General features: G+C 37.1%; 1 pseudogene; it reads right to left on the bottom strand.

Moving 5' to 3' along the window:
- Nucleotides 1–619: 619 nt before the first annotated feature.
- LOC114680072 (small nucleolar RNA U3) lies at nt 620–705 on the bottom strand (annotated as a pseudogene).
- Between the last annotated feature and the right edge of the window lie 12,178 nt (nt 706–12,883).

The following is a 12,883-nucleotide window of genomic DNA, read 5'->3' as shown; positions in this document are numbered from 1 at the left end:
GCAACATTCTTTGCCAATGCAACCTGTATTGGTACTTGGCAATCTAGTTTGATGTGTGCTGTCACTAAGGAACCCCATTGCGGGTATGTTAATCCCTCTCAGTTAAGTAGTCGCATTGTTAGAAGCTGGGAAAGGGGGTGTTTGTCAAAGCAACAGGGCAGAAGAAAGGCAGATTTAAGAGATGAGCCCAATAGAGTGTAGCAGGTACTGGTTGTAGGCAAAATGAGAGAATAAAAAGGAATAAATTATTTGGAGTGAATGGTGTTAGTGTTTGAAGCAGGATTTGCTTTGCCTTCTGAGTTGTCTTCTTCAACATTCTGTCTGGGGCCTGTGTCATCCACAGAAGCCCAGGGGCTGCGAGTCCTGTAGGGTCATTTTCTTCATTTCTGGTACTGGGTTGGGTCCTAGCCATGTCATAATATGGTTTGATGCATCGTGCTGGAATCCAAAGAGGACCTGAGGGGGTATGAACACAAGCATATCCTCTTTCCCATGTTAGCAAATCATTTGGACCACACCATTCATTACTGTTTACATCTTACCATAAAACTGCAGGTTTTATGTCTTGAGAGGTTTTAGCAAAGTGCTTTTCTACAGCTGATTGGAATTTATCATCTAAATTTAAAAAATTAAACGGTGCTCTACACATTCAGAGAAACTTCTCTAGTAACAAACTATAGAAATGATCCCTGAAAGTATAGTCTTTGGGAAAGTTGAAATTGTTATAGTTAAGTTTCTCCAATTTTGGTGGAAAAGTTGATGCAACTGGGTGGCTTGGTCAAGCAGTGATGTCATAACCTGCAGGTCTGCTTGATCCTTGCTGTAAGCCAATGGGCCAGGCAGTGAGCTGTAGGCTCAAATATGTGTGATAAAAATAGGATGTGTATGTTGATCTAGCAATTACTGAAGTCAGAGAAAAAGAGCATGTGGGGCTGGCTCCAGAGTAGACTTAATTAGTGCTGTCTCAAGGTTCTGCAATAAATAAACAGCGTAAGGCCAGGCGTGGTGGCTCATGCCTGTAATCCCAGCACTTTGGGAGGCTGAGTTGGGTGGATCATGAGGTCAGGAGTTCAAGACCAGCCTGGCCAAGATAGTGAAACCCGATCTCTACTAAAAATACAAAAATTAGCCAGGTGCAGTGGCAGGCGCCTGAAATCGCATCTACTTAGAAGGCTGAGGCAGGAGAATCGCTTGAACCTGGGTGGCAGAGGTTGCAGTGAGCCGAGATTGTGCCGCTGCACTCCAGCCTGGGCAACAGAGTGAGACTGTCTCAAAACAAACAAACAAACAAACAGAGTAAGCAGGGTCACTAACAATATTGATGGGCTGAGCAGAAGAAGTCTCCAAAGCCAATATTAAGGCTCCAACCTCAGCTCTTTGAGTGCTAGTAAACTCAGATCAAGTGAGGGAATTATGTGGTCTTCACCAGACAGCCACTTTTCCATATTTACCCGTGCATCAGTAACAGTGTTAAGGCATTAGGTATAGGGGAGAGAACTACTTTTGTAGGCATAATTATAGGAGTACGAGATAAGAACTGAAGCAGTTTGTCAGCAGGGAGGGTATGTTCTAAATCGCCTGTGTCATCAGTGAGTGGTATCTGAAGATCTAAAGGCAGGGGCAATACTGCTTCAAATTGCCTTTTGCTCAAAGGAATTCTTATGACATCAAGGTCATAACCTAGCAACTGATTGCATCATCTGCAGCCTGAATAGATGACTTTACTAAGTAGCTAGATATAGGGAGAGAGTGTTTTAGTCCCAGTATGTGAGCAAAAATCCCATTCTAAAAAGTGCAGTCCTGGGGTCATCTGTCCTATTAACCCTGTAGGGGAATATTTAGTGGGAAAAATAAACAACTGGACAGAATATTGGGTGTCCACGCAATCCATTTGCCTTTGGGAAATAGCTTGCTCTATTTCTTCAATTTCCCTTTTTGCTGCAGCAGTCAAATACCTGGGAGAATCCAGGGCTATATTGCTCCTTAAGATAGAAAACAGGTTTTGCAACTTATCAGTAGATACGCCCAAGATGGGGCAAAGCCAGTTAATATTGCCCAATAATTTTTGATTATCATGTAAGGTATGTAAGTTGCTAGTATTTAATTTAACCTTTTGAGTTCTTACTGACTGGGAAGTTAGTATGTACCCAAGATATTTCCAAAGAGAAGACATCTGTACTTTTTCAGATGCTATGATTAAACCTTTTAGGTATGTATTCTTCACAACAGAGGTATATAAATTTACAAGTACTGGCACTTTGGGGCTGCTAATAAAATATCCATAAAATGAATAATCTTGCAATCAGGAATTTCTTTTCTACTGGTGGGCAAAGCTTGATTTGCATGATACTGACACATGGCAGGACTGTTTAGCATCCCTTGAGGAAGCACTTTGCAATGAAATCAGCAAGTTGGCCTCTCGTTATTGATAGCTGGTATTGTAAATGCAAATTTTTTGTCCTGTTCTGCTAGGGGAATAGTATAAAAACAGTCTTTTAAGTCAATAATAATTATAGCTATCTCAAGGAATCACTGCAGGGGAGGGAAGGGCCCGTTGAATGAGCCCCATAGGTTGCAAATTTGCATTAATAGCATATAAGTTATGCAAAAGTCTCCATTTACCAGACTTTTTGGGAATGACAAAAATAAGCGAATTCCAAGGGCTGTTTGATGGTTCTATATGGCCGGCTTTTAATTGCTCCTCAACTAATTCATGGGCTCTTTAATTTGTCTCCCTTCAGAGGTTACTGTTTTACTTAAATTGGATATGGAGAGAGTCACATTAGGGGTAAGGGAGAAATAATAGTGGCCATTATTAGAAACGGGTTTCTTAAATTCTTAAATTTTAGCAGAGAATTATAATCTGGGATATCACTTGTATACAAGGAACACATGAAATTTTGCCATGGGCTTCCCGTGGAGCTGGAGGGCAGCAGTGTGGTCCCTGGGCAGCAGATGCCCTTTATTAAGTTGAAGACATTTCCTTCTCTCCCTAGTTTGGTAAGAATTTTATTCAAAAAGAACATTACATTTTGTCAAATTATTTGAAAGTATACATTGAGATTATTTTATGTTTTCCCCTTATTTTGTCTATTAGTTTGAGCTATGATTGGGGATAACTGACCACAAAAGAACCAAAAAAGCTTTTCTGGATTCATGAGAATTTTCTGGGTCTTGATTATTGCTGGTATCTGTAATCTAATTGTGGATTTAAAATGTGTGCATTTGATTGTATGTTATACTTTTACATAGTTTATTTTAAAAATACATTTGGATTGCATTCTTGTCACCTTATTGTGTTATATCTTCCCCCCTTCTGCTGCCTAAAATTTGTGCATAGTGACCAGAGCTCTAGCTGCCATCTTACACCTTATCATCTGATAAGAGGATGACAGGCATGGATGCAAGGAATCCTAGTCTCTAACAGCTCTGAGAAACTAAGCGCAATATCTAGTTTTGCACTGACTACTTCTAGATTTTTACCTGAGAGAAAAATAAACCTCAAAAATATTAACCTACTATTACCTTTTGGCAATCCTAATTTTAAATACTGAAATAACTGAGTGCAATATGGTACCATGAACATTTGATGCAGAGGAAGTACCAGGAACATTTAATAAAGTACATGATGAGTTATAACTAGTTGGATTTCAGTAAAAACACTGTTGGCAAGCGGTGCAGGGTAGGAGGCAGGGGGAGAGAGAGAAAGATTTGAAGTGGACCTTAGAAGTGAATATAATTTTAGTAGACAAATGTTGAGGAAACCAGCCCCACACCACCCAACGGGTACCCTGAGTCCGGCAGAGACAAGAATCAGAAAGAGACAGAATAAGTGTTTAAAAGGTGGGTCCAGGGGACCAGAGTGTCAGAGGCTTGCTCATGGCCCGAGCTCTTGGCCTCCACCCAATTTATTGGTTTACAAGATCTTTGTTCTTAGGGCAGATGGAAGGGTGAGGAAGGGATGAGGAAAATCAGTGAAGGAGAACTTGTGAGTCATTCGATAAGATGTATAGCAGTGGCATTTTCTGTGAATTTCCTTGAGCAAAGGCGTGTGTCTAAACTACTTAAGATCTTTAACTTATAGGGACTGAAATGGGTGGGAGCAGGTTTCAGGAGGAGCCAAGATGTTTGATTATACTCCAGTGCTTCAAGGGAGTGTTATCTTCCTGAGCAACCTGTGGAATGCCACTGAGTGGTTATGCTCTTGGGGCATAAAGACATGAAGGCAATAAGGAGACTTTTCTCCTCAGAGGCTGCCCATGGCTTCCCATGGGTGTCTCACACAGGGGATACCAACTCAACTGGCACCCCAGAAACTCTCTTTCCCACAACAAATGTGGTAGAAAAGCATTCAAGGAAAAAGACAGTCATTAAAATAGGTGCACAGATGATGAGAGGTAGAAGCATTCTAGAGGTAGAAGGTGATGTAGGGAACATGTAGGAAAATAAAAGGACAAAGCGCTAAGCAGTTATGCTGGACTGCTCTGGAGAACCTGACTGGAGAGCTGGGATTCATTAAACTGTAAGAAGTCAAGAAAGTTTTCTGGGCAGTGAAGTAATAGGTAAAATTAACCCATGGCAGCCCAGAGAGAAGCAGCAGAATAAATTCAGGGAAAGCAGAAAGTATGCATAAGAAGCAAAACATTTAGGGCCGGGTGTGGTGGCTCAAGCCTGTAATCCCAGCACTTTGGGAGGCCGAGACGGGCGGATCATGAGGTCAGGAGATAGACCATCCTGGCTAACGTGGTGAAACCCCATCTCTACTAAAAAATACAAAAAAACTAGCTGGGCGAGGTGGCGGGTGTCTGTAGTCCCAGCTACTTGGGAGGCTGAGGCAGGAGAATGGCCTAAACCCGGGAGGCAGAGCTTGCAGTGAGCTGAGATCTGGCCACTGCACTCCAGCCTGGCCGACAGAGCAAGGCTCCGTCTCAAAACAAACAAACAAAAAAAAAGAAGAAAACATTTAGTTTAGCTAAAACCTGGGATGTGTTGAGAGGAATTGGGTACGGAATAGAATAACAACTTTGAATTATTGGCTTGGTGTGAACTTATGTCTTTAAAAAGTATAAGTGATTATTTCTGACTTAAAATCAATTTGCCTATAGAATGATATAGAAGTTACATATTAGAATTAGTAAGGCAGTGTGGATGAAAATACAAGATTGGAGTCTGTTAACATAGTACAGACAAGAGAAAATAAGAATCAGGATCAAAAAAGAAGGTAGGAAAGTTTGTGTAGTAATGAAATCAGGACGTGGAGGATGATTACATGTGAGGGACCCTGGGTAAGAGATGAGTCAAGGCTGGCTTTGAGGGTGCAAGTCTGAGATAGTCACTCAACCAAGAATGATGCAACAGGGGTAGTGACGTTCAGGATATAATTCCTCCATCCAACCCTGGGTTGTGACACCCTTCTTTAGAGAAATTAAATTATTCTGCCTATGCTGATACATGGAAAGAAGGGGAGAAGTGTAAAATGCAGAAAATACTAAGATAAATATGGGAGACAGGGTTATTGAAGTTTCAAAAGGAGAAAAGATTTTAAAATAGGGCAAATCTATGTTTGAAGAGATAATCGCTAATAATTTTCAAAGCAATGAAAGATACCAAGCAACAAATTTAGGTAGCTTTACAAATATCAAGCAGGTAAAAATTGTATAAAGAAAACATCACATAAGTATATAATACAAAATAAAAACATTCAAAACAGAAGACAATTTAAGTCTGACAGCTGACTTATTAATAGCAAAGATGGGAGTCAGTAAGCAATGGGAGAATTTCCTCAAAGTGTTTAAAGAAAATAATCACCAACCTAGCATACACTTCTATCCCCATTGAATACATGCTTTAAAAGGAAAGGCAATAAAACCTTGCCAAACAAAACCTCAGATAATCTATCATTAGTGAAATAGCCCTAAAGGAAATAATAAAGGGTCTTCTTCAGGCAAAAGGAAAAGATGCCAGATGGAAAAATAATAATGAAATAATTAATGAAGAAGAATATAAACAACAAAAATATGAGCCAGTGCTTTTCCCACTGTGCAACTTTCCCTCTCTGTACTTTACTAGTCCATATAATCAGCTCCACTGGTAACAGCATGCACATTGATTATCTCTGCTTGCTATATGATGTGTCAACCTTGGTGAACCCTTACTCTAAATAGGTATGTTTTCCAGACTGTTAGGAATAGATCTTTTAAAATACCAAGATATTTTAATTGTAACCATTTGAAATTGACACTTCCAAACACATAATATACATTTCTATTTTTCATAAAAAGACATGGTAATTGTTTATTTTGGCATTATTTTATAAGATAAGGATGGGCCCATGGATGGGTGTAGTGTAATTTTTCTCCCACATTAAGTAAACTAACACTTTCATGTACTGAGTCACCTGTCACTTTAGTCAATAAGCCTACCTCTAATAGCTTCTCAAACTATAATTTTATATTTCTAACCTGCTGTGGAATCAGAAAACAAGTGATCAGGCTTAGTATCTGTTTGTTTATCAAACCTACAAATACTAGATGCAGTATGAATTTTTTGGAGGGAGAAAAATGGCAAGCTATTTCCAAATTTTTTTTTAATAAATTAGGTTTAATCTTGATAACTAAACTTTTAATACCAATTATTCATGAATATGTATACAAAAATTATCAGTGAGACAACTACTAGAATTAGAAAACACATTAGCAAAGAGAATTCAACATTATCTTAAGAAAATGATACATTATAACCAAACAGGATTTATTCTAAGATAATTCAGCATATTAATAGATACAAAGAGGAGAAACATAATAATTTCCCCAGATACTGACAAAGTGGCTGAAAGAATTCTCTAATCATGCTAAGGAAGTGTTAACATGATTAGAGAATTCTTTCTACCACTTTGTCAACATCTGTGGAAAAGGAAGCAGTAAGAAATGCTTCCTTAACATGATTAGTCCTCAACTCAGCGTCTCACCTACTTAGTGGGGAAATACTGGAAACTTTCCACTAAAACCGGAAACAAGACAAGGATGGCCACTATCCACTACTATTCAACATAGTAACAGAGATATTTACCAATGTGATTTGGCAAAAGAAGACAGAGAAATAGAATTTAAAAATAAACAAAATTGCTTCCATTTTCAGATCATATGATATCATACATGAACAATTCAAGAAAATGATAAAAAACTCAAGAAAAATAATTTAGTAAAGTAACAGAAAATGTAACCAACATAAAAAAATCACATTTACAAACAATAACCAGTTGGGAGGTATAATGGAAGGCAACCCCACACTTACAACATCAATAAAAACAGAACATAGGAAAGACAAGCCTTCCTGAGGAAACTGTGAAAACACACACCTGTGAAGGATGCAAGTAGACTTGAACAAATTTTTCGTTTTAATAATGTTAAATTTATTTAAAAATCTTTAGATATTTAAACATATTTAAAACATTTAATTATAATTACTAATTGAATATTAAATAAAATATTTATATATAATAGTTTTAGTAGTTTTAAATTTACTACAACACCTCTATACTTAAAATAATTTCACTGGCACATGAAAGACAGACCAAATAGAACAAAATTTAATGTCCCTAAATAGTCCTAGGAACATGTAGAAATTTAGCATAATGCTATAAATTATATGTAATGAGTTTATCTGAGTTTCTAAAATGATTCTAAAACAATTTTATGTGCATAAGAAGACTGAACAAAAGAATGAGTTCTTTCTGTGGGAAAAGAAAGTTAAAAATATAGAATCTCTGTAGAAAAGGAAAAACTCTGTAGTGTTTGATTGGATTATAGAAAATATAGACACACAGATGTAGATAGATTAGATGTAGTGGTAGATGTAGTTATTTCCCAGCTCTGTCAACTGCAAGGGACTTAAGGTAGTGACATCCAATAGAAAGAAGCATAGCTAGTATTTAGGTCCTGACATCTAAACACTATTTCATTTTTTTATAAAAGGAACTAATGATTCTTGGAGAAATGCTAATTCTAGGATTACAGCAGGAAAAGTTGGTGGTATTTTTGACCACAAAGTTTTGGTGTTGTGCCACAAATTAAAGGAGTGCTCAAAATCTGATGGGGCTATGTCAAAATGACACAGTAATCAGCTCAAAAGAGCTTTTCACTGACCAAATTTAGATAATTTTGAGCACGAAAGTGAAATCTTTCAGTAATATAACATATTGAAAAAAAAGTTAATTCATAAGTTGATACTTATCCAATAAATAAGAACAAATGTACAAATGAATGAGTGGATATAAGAAATGGGAAATAAAACCCTTATTTATAGAACAGTGCCAACTAATAATGTATAAGATATGATAGAATATGAAAATCTTCATTTTCCAATTATTGTAGTCATAATTGATTATATAAAGAATCATCCTAGGGGGAGGGATTGCATTGGGAGTTATACCTGATGTAAATGACGAGTTGATGGGTGCTGACGAGATGATGGGTGCAGCACACCAACATGGCACAAGTATACGTATGTAACAAACCTGCACGTTATGCACATGTACCCTAGAACTTAAAGTATAATAATAATAAATAAATTAAAAAAAAAAAAGAACCATCCATGGAAGCTAAAATCATTGGTTAAAATATTGTCAAGAAACAGGATATCCACTCAGTCGCAGATTATCAGTTATCAATTACATGGTAGGAAAGACAACTTTATAAGGAAATTTTTTTGTTGCTTTTATTTTTAGTTCCAGGGCATATGTGCAGATGTGCAGATTTGTTACATAGGTAAATGTATGCCATGATGGTCTGCTGCACCAATCAACCCATCACCTAGGTATTATGCCCAGCATGCATTAGCTATTTTTCCTAATGTTCTCCCTCCCTGACCCCACCTCACCCCGACAGGTCCCAGTGTGTGTTGCTCCTCTCCCTGTGTCCATGTGTTCTCATTGTTCAGCTCCTACTTATAAGTGAGAATATGTGGTGTTTGGTTTTCTGTTCCTGTGTTAGTTTGCTGAGGATAATGGCTTCCATCTTCATCGATTTCCCTGCAAAGGACATGATCTCATTCCTTTTTATGGCTGCATAATATTCCATGGCGTATATGTACCACATTTTCTTTATCTAGTCTATTGCTGATGGGCATTTGGGTTGATGCCATGTCTTTGCTATTGTGAATAGTGCTGCAACGAACATACATGTGCATGTATCTTTGGAACAGAATGATTTATATTCCTTTGGGTACATATCCAGTATGGGATTCTGGGTCAAATGGTATTTCTGGTTTTAGATCTTTGAGGAATCACCACAGTGTCCTCCACAATGGTTGAACTAATTTTACATTCCCGTCAATGGTGTAAAAGCGTTCCTAATTCTCCACAACCTTGCCAGCATCTGTTGTTTCTTGACTTTTTAATACTGGCCATTGTGACTGGCGTGAGATGGTATCTCATTGTGGTTCTGGTTTGTATTTCTCTAATGATCAGTGATGTTGAGCTTTTTTTCATGTTTGTTGTCTGCATAAATGTCTGCTTTTTAGAAGTGTCTGTTCATGTCATTTGCCCACTTTTTAATGTTTTTTTTTTTTGTAAATTTGTTTGAATTCCTTGAAGATTCTGTATATTAGACCTTTGTTGGATGGACAGATTGTAAAAATTTTCTCCCACTCTGTAGGTTGCCTGTCCACTCTGATCAGTTTTTTTTTTCTGTGCAGAAGCTCTTTAATTAGACCTCATTTGTCAATTTTTGCTTTTGTTGCAATTGCTTTTAGCAATTTCATCATGAAATCTTTGCCTGTACCAATGTCCTGAATGGTATTGCCTAGATTTTCTTCTAGTGTTTTTATAGTTTTGGATTTTACATTTCAGCCTTTAATCCACCTTGAGTTAATTTTTGTATAAAGTGTGAGGAAGGGGTCCAGTTTCAATTTCCTGCTAATGAATAGCCAGTTCTCCCAGCACTATTTATTAAATAGGAATTCTTTCCCCATTGCTTTTCTCTGGTTTGTCAAAAATCAGATGGTTGTAGATGTGCAATCTTATTTCTGAGTTCTCTATTCTGTTCCATTGGTCTGTGTGTCTCTTTTTGTACCAGCACCATGCTGTTTTTGTTATTGTAGCCTTATAACAAAAAGTCTGGTAGTGTGATGCCTCCAGCTTTAGTCTTTTTGCTTAAGATTGTCTTGGTTATACGGGCTCCTTTTTGGTGCCATATGAGTTTTAAAACATTGGTTTTTTTTTTCTAATTCTGTGAAGAATGCCAATGGTAGTTTAATGGTAATAGCATTGAATCTATAAATTACTTTTGGCAATATGGCTATTTTCATATTAATTATTCCTATTTATGAGCATGAAATATTTTTCCATTTGTGTGTATCCTCTCTGGTTTCCTTGAGCAGAGGTTTATAGTTTTCCTTGAAGAGGTCAGGTTGATCACTACCCTTGTTAGCTGTGTTCCTAGGTATTTTGTTCTCTTTGTAGCAATTGTGAATGGGAGTTCATTCATCATTTGGCTCTCTGCTTGCCTCTTGTTGGTGTATAGGAATGCTTGTTACTTCTGCACATTAATTTTGTATCCTGAGACTTTGCTGAAATTGCTTATAAGTTTAAGAAGCTTTTGTGCTGAGACAAAGAGGTTTTCTAGATACGGGATCATGTTATCTGCAAACAAAAACAATGTGACTTTTCCCATTCCTATTTGAATTCCCTTTCTTTCTTTCTCTTGCCTGATTGCCCTGGCCAGAACTTCCAATACTGTGTTGAATAGGAGTGGTGAGAGAGGGCATCCTTTTCTTGTGCCAGTTTTCAAGGAGAATGCTTCCAGCTTTTTCCCATTCAATATAAATGGCTATTATTTTAGGTATCTTCCTTCAATACCTAGTTTATTGACAGTTTTTAAAATGAAGGAATGCTGAATTTTATTGAAAGCCTTTTCTGCATCTATTGATAATCATGTGGTTTTTGTCTTTAGATTTGTTTATGTGATGCATTACGTTTATTGATTTGCATATGTTGAACTAGCCTTGCATCCTGGGAATGAAGCCAACTTAATTATGGTGGATAAGCTTTTTGATCTGCTACTGGATTCAATTTGCCAGTATTGAGAATTTGAATTTTTGCATTGATGTTCATCAGTGATATAGGCCTGAAGTTTTCTTTTTTGTTGTATCTCTGCCAGGTTTTGGTATCAGGATAATGCCAGCCTCATAGAATGAGTTAGGGAGGAGTCCCTCCTTTTCAAGTGTCTGTAATAGTTTCAGAAGAAATGGTATCAGCCCCTCTTTGTATTTCTGGTAGAGTTCAGCTATAAATCCATCTGGTCCTGGGCTTTTTTTGGTTGGTAGGCTGTTTATTACTGCCACAATTTCAGAACTTGTTTTTGATCTATTTAGGGATTCAACTTCTTCCTGGTTCTGTATTGGGAGGGTGAATGTGTCCAGGAATTTATCCATTTCTACTAGACTTTCTAATTTATTTGCATAGAGCTGTGTATAGTATTCTCTGATGGTTGCATTTCTGTGAAGTCAGTGGTGATAGCCCCTTTATCATTTTTATAGCATCTATTTGATTCTCTCTTCTTTATTAATCTAGCTAGTGGTCTATTTAATTTTTTCATTGATTCATTGATTTTTTGAAGGGTTTTTCATGTGTCTGTCTCCTTCAGTTCCACTCTGATCTTGGTTATTTCTTGTCTTCTGCTAGCTTTGGGGTTTGTTTGCTATTGGTTCTCTAGTTTAGTCGTGATGCCGTGTGTGTCAATTTGAGATCTTTCTAGTTTTTTCGTCTTAACACTGCTTTAGCTGTGTCCCAGGGAATCTGGTACATTGTCTCTTTGTTTTCATTGGTTTCAAATAACTTCTAGATTTCTGACTTGATTTCATTATTTAATCGGGAGTCATTTAGGAGCAGGTTGTTCAATTTCCATGTAATTGTATGGTTTTGAGTCCTAATTTGATTGTGCTGTGGTCTGAGAGACTGTTATTATTTCAGTTATTTTTCATTTGCTGAGGAGTGATTTATTTCCAATTATGTGATGAATTTTAGAGTAAGTGCCTTGTGGTGCCAAGAAAAATGTATATTTGATTGTTTTGCGGTGGAAAGATCTGTAGGTATCTGTTAGATCCACTTGATCCAGAGCTGAGTTCAAGTCTTGTTATATTTTTGTTATATTTTCTGTCTCGATGATCTAATATTGACAGTGGGGTGTTAAAGTCTCCCAGTATTATTGTGTGGGAGTCTAAGTCTTTTGTGGTTCCCTAGGGACTTGTTTTATGAATCTGGGTGCTCCTGTCTTGAGTGCATATATATTAAGGATAGTTAGCTCTTCTTGTTGAATTGACCCTTTTACCAATATATAATGTCTTTGTCTTTTTTTGATCTTTGTTGGTTTTCAGTCTATTTTGTAAGAAACTAAAATTGCACCTCCTGCTTTTTTCTGTTTTTCATTTGCTTGGTAAACTTTCCTCCATCCTTTTGAGTCTATGTGTGTCTTTGCATGTGAGATGGGTCTCTTGAATACAGCACAATGATGGATTTTGATTCTTTATCCAGTTTGCCACTCTATGTCTTTTAATTGGGGCATTTAGTTCATTTACATTTAAGGTTAACATTGTTATGTGTAAATTTGATCTTGACATTGTGATGCTAGTTGGGTATTTTACAGACTTGTTTATATATTTGCTCCATAGTGTCATTGGTCTGTGTATTTCAGTGTGTCTTTTGTAGTGGCTGGTAACAGTTTTTCCTGTCCATATTTGGTGCTTCCTTCAGGAGCTCTTGCAAGGCAGGTCTGGTGGTGATGAATTCCGTCAGCATTTGCTTATCTGAAAAAAAAATTTATTTCTCTTTCACTTATGAAATTTAGTTTGGCTAGATATGAAATTCTAGGTTGGAAATTCTTTAAGA

Source organism: Macaca mulatta, chromosome 7, assembly GCF_049350105.2.
Source record: "Macaca mulatta isolate MMU2019108-1 chromosome 7, T2T-MMU8v2.0, whole genome shotgun sequence".
NCBI lineage: Eukaryota > Metazoa > Chordata > Mammalia > Primates > Cercopithecidae > Macaca > Macaca mulatta.
Note: the sequence above shows the minus strand (reverse complement) of the source record. Positions and strands in the feature narration are given on the sequence as shown.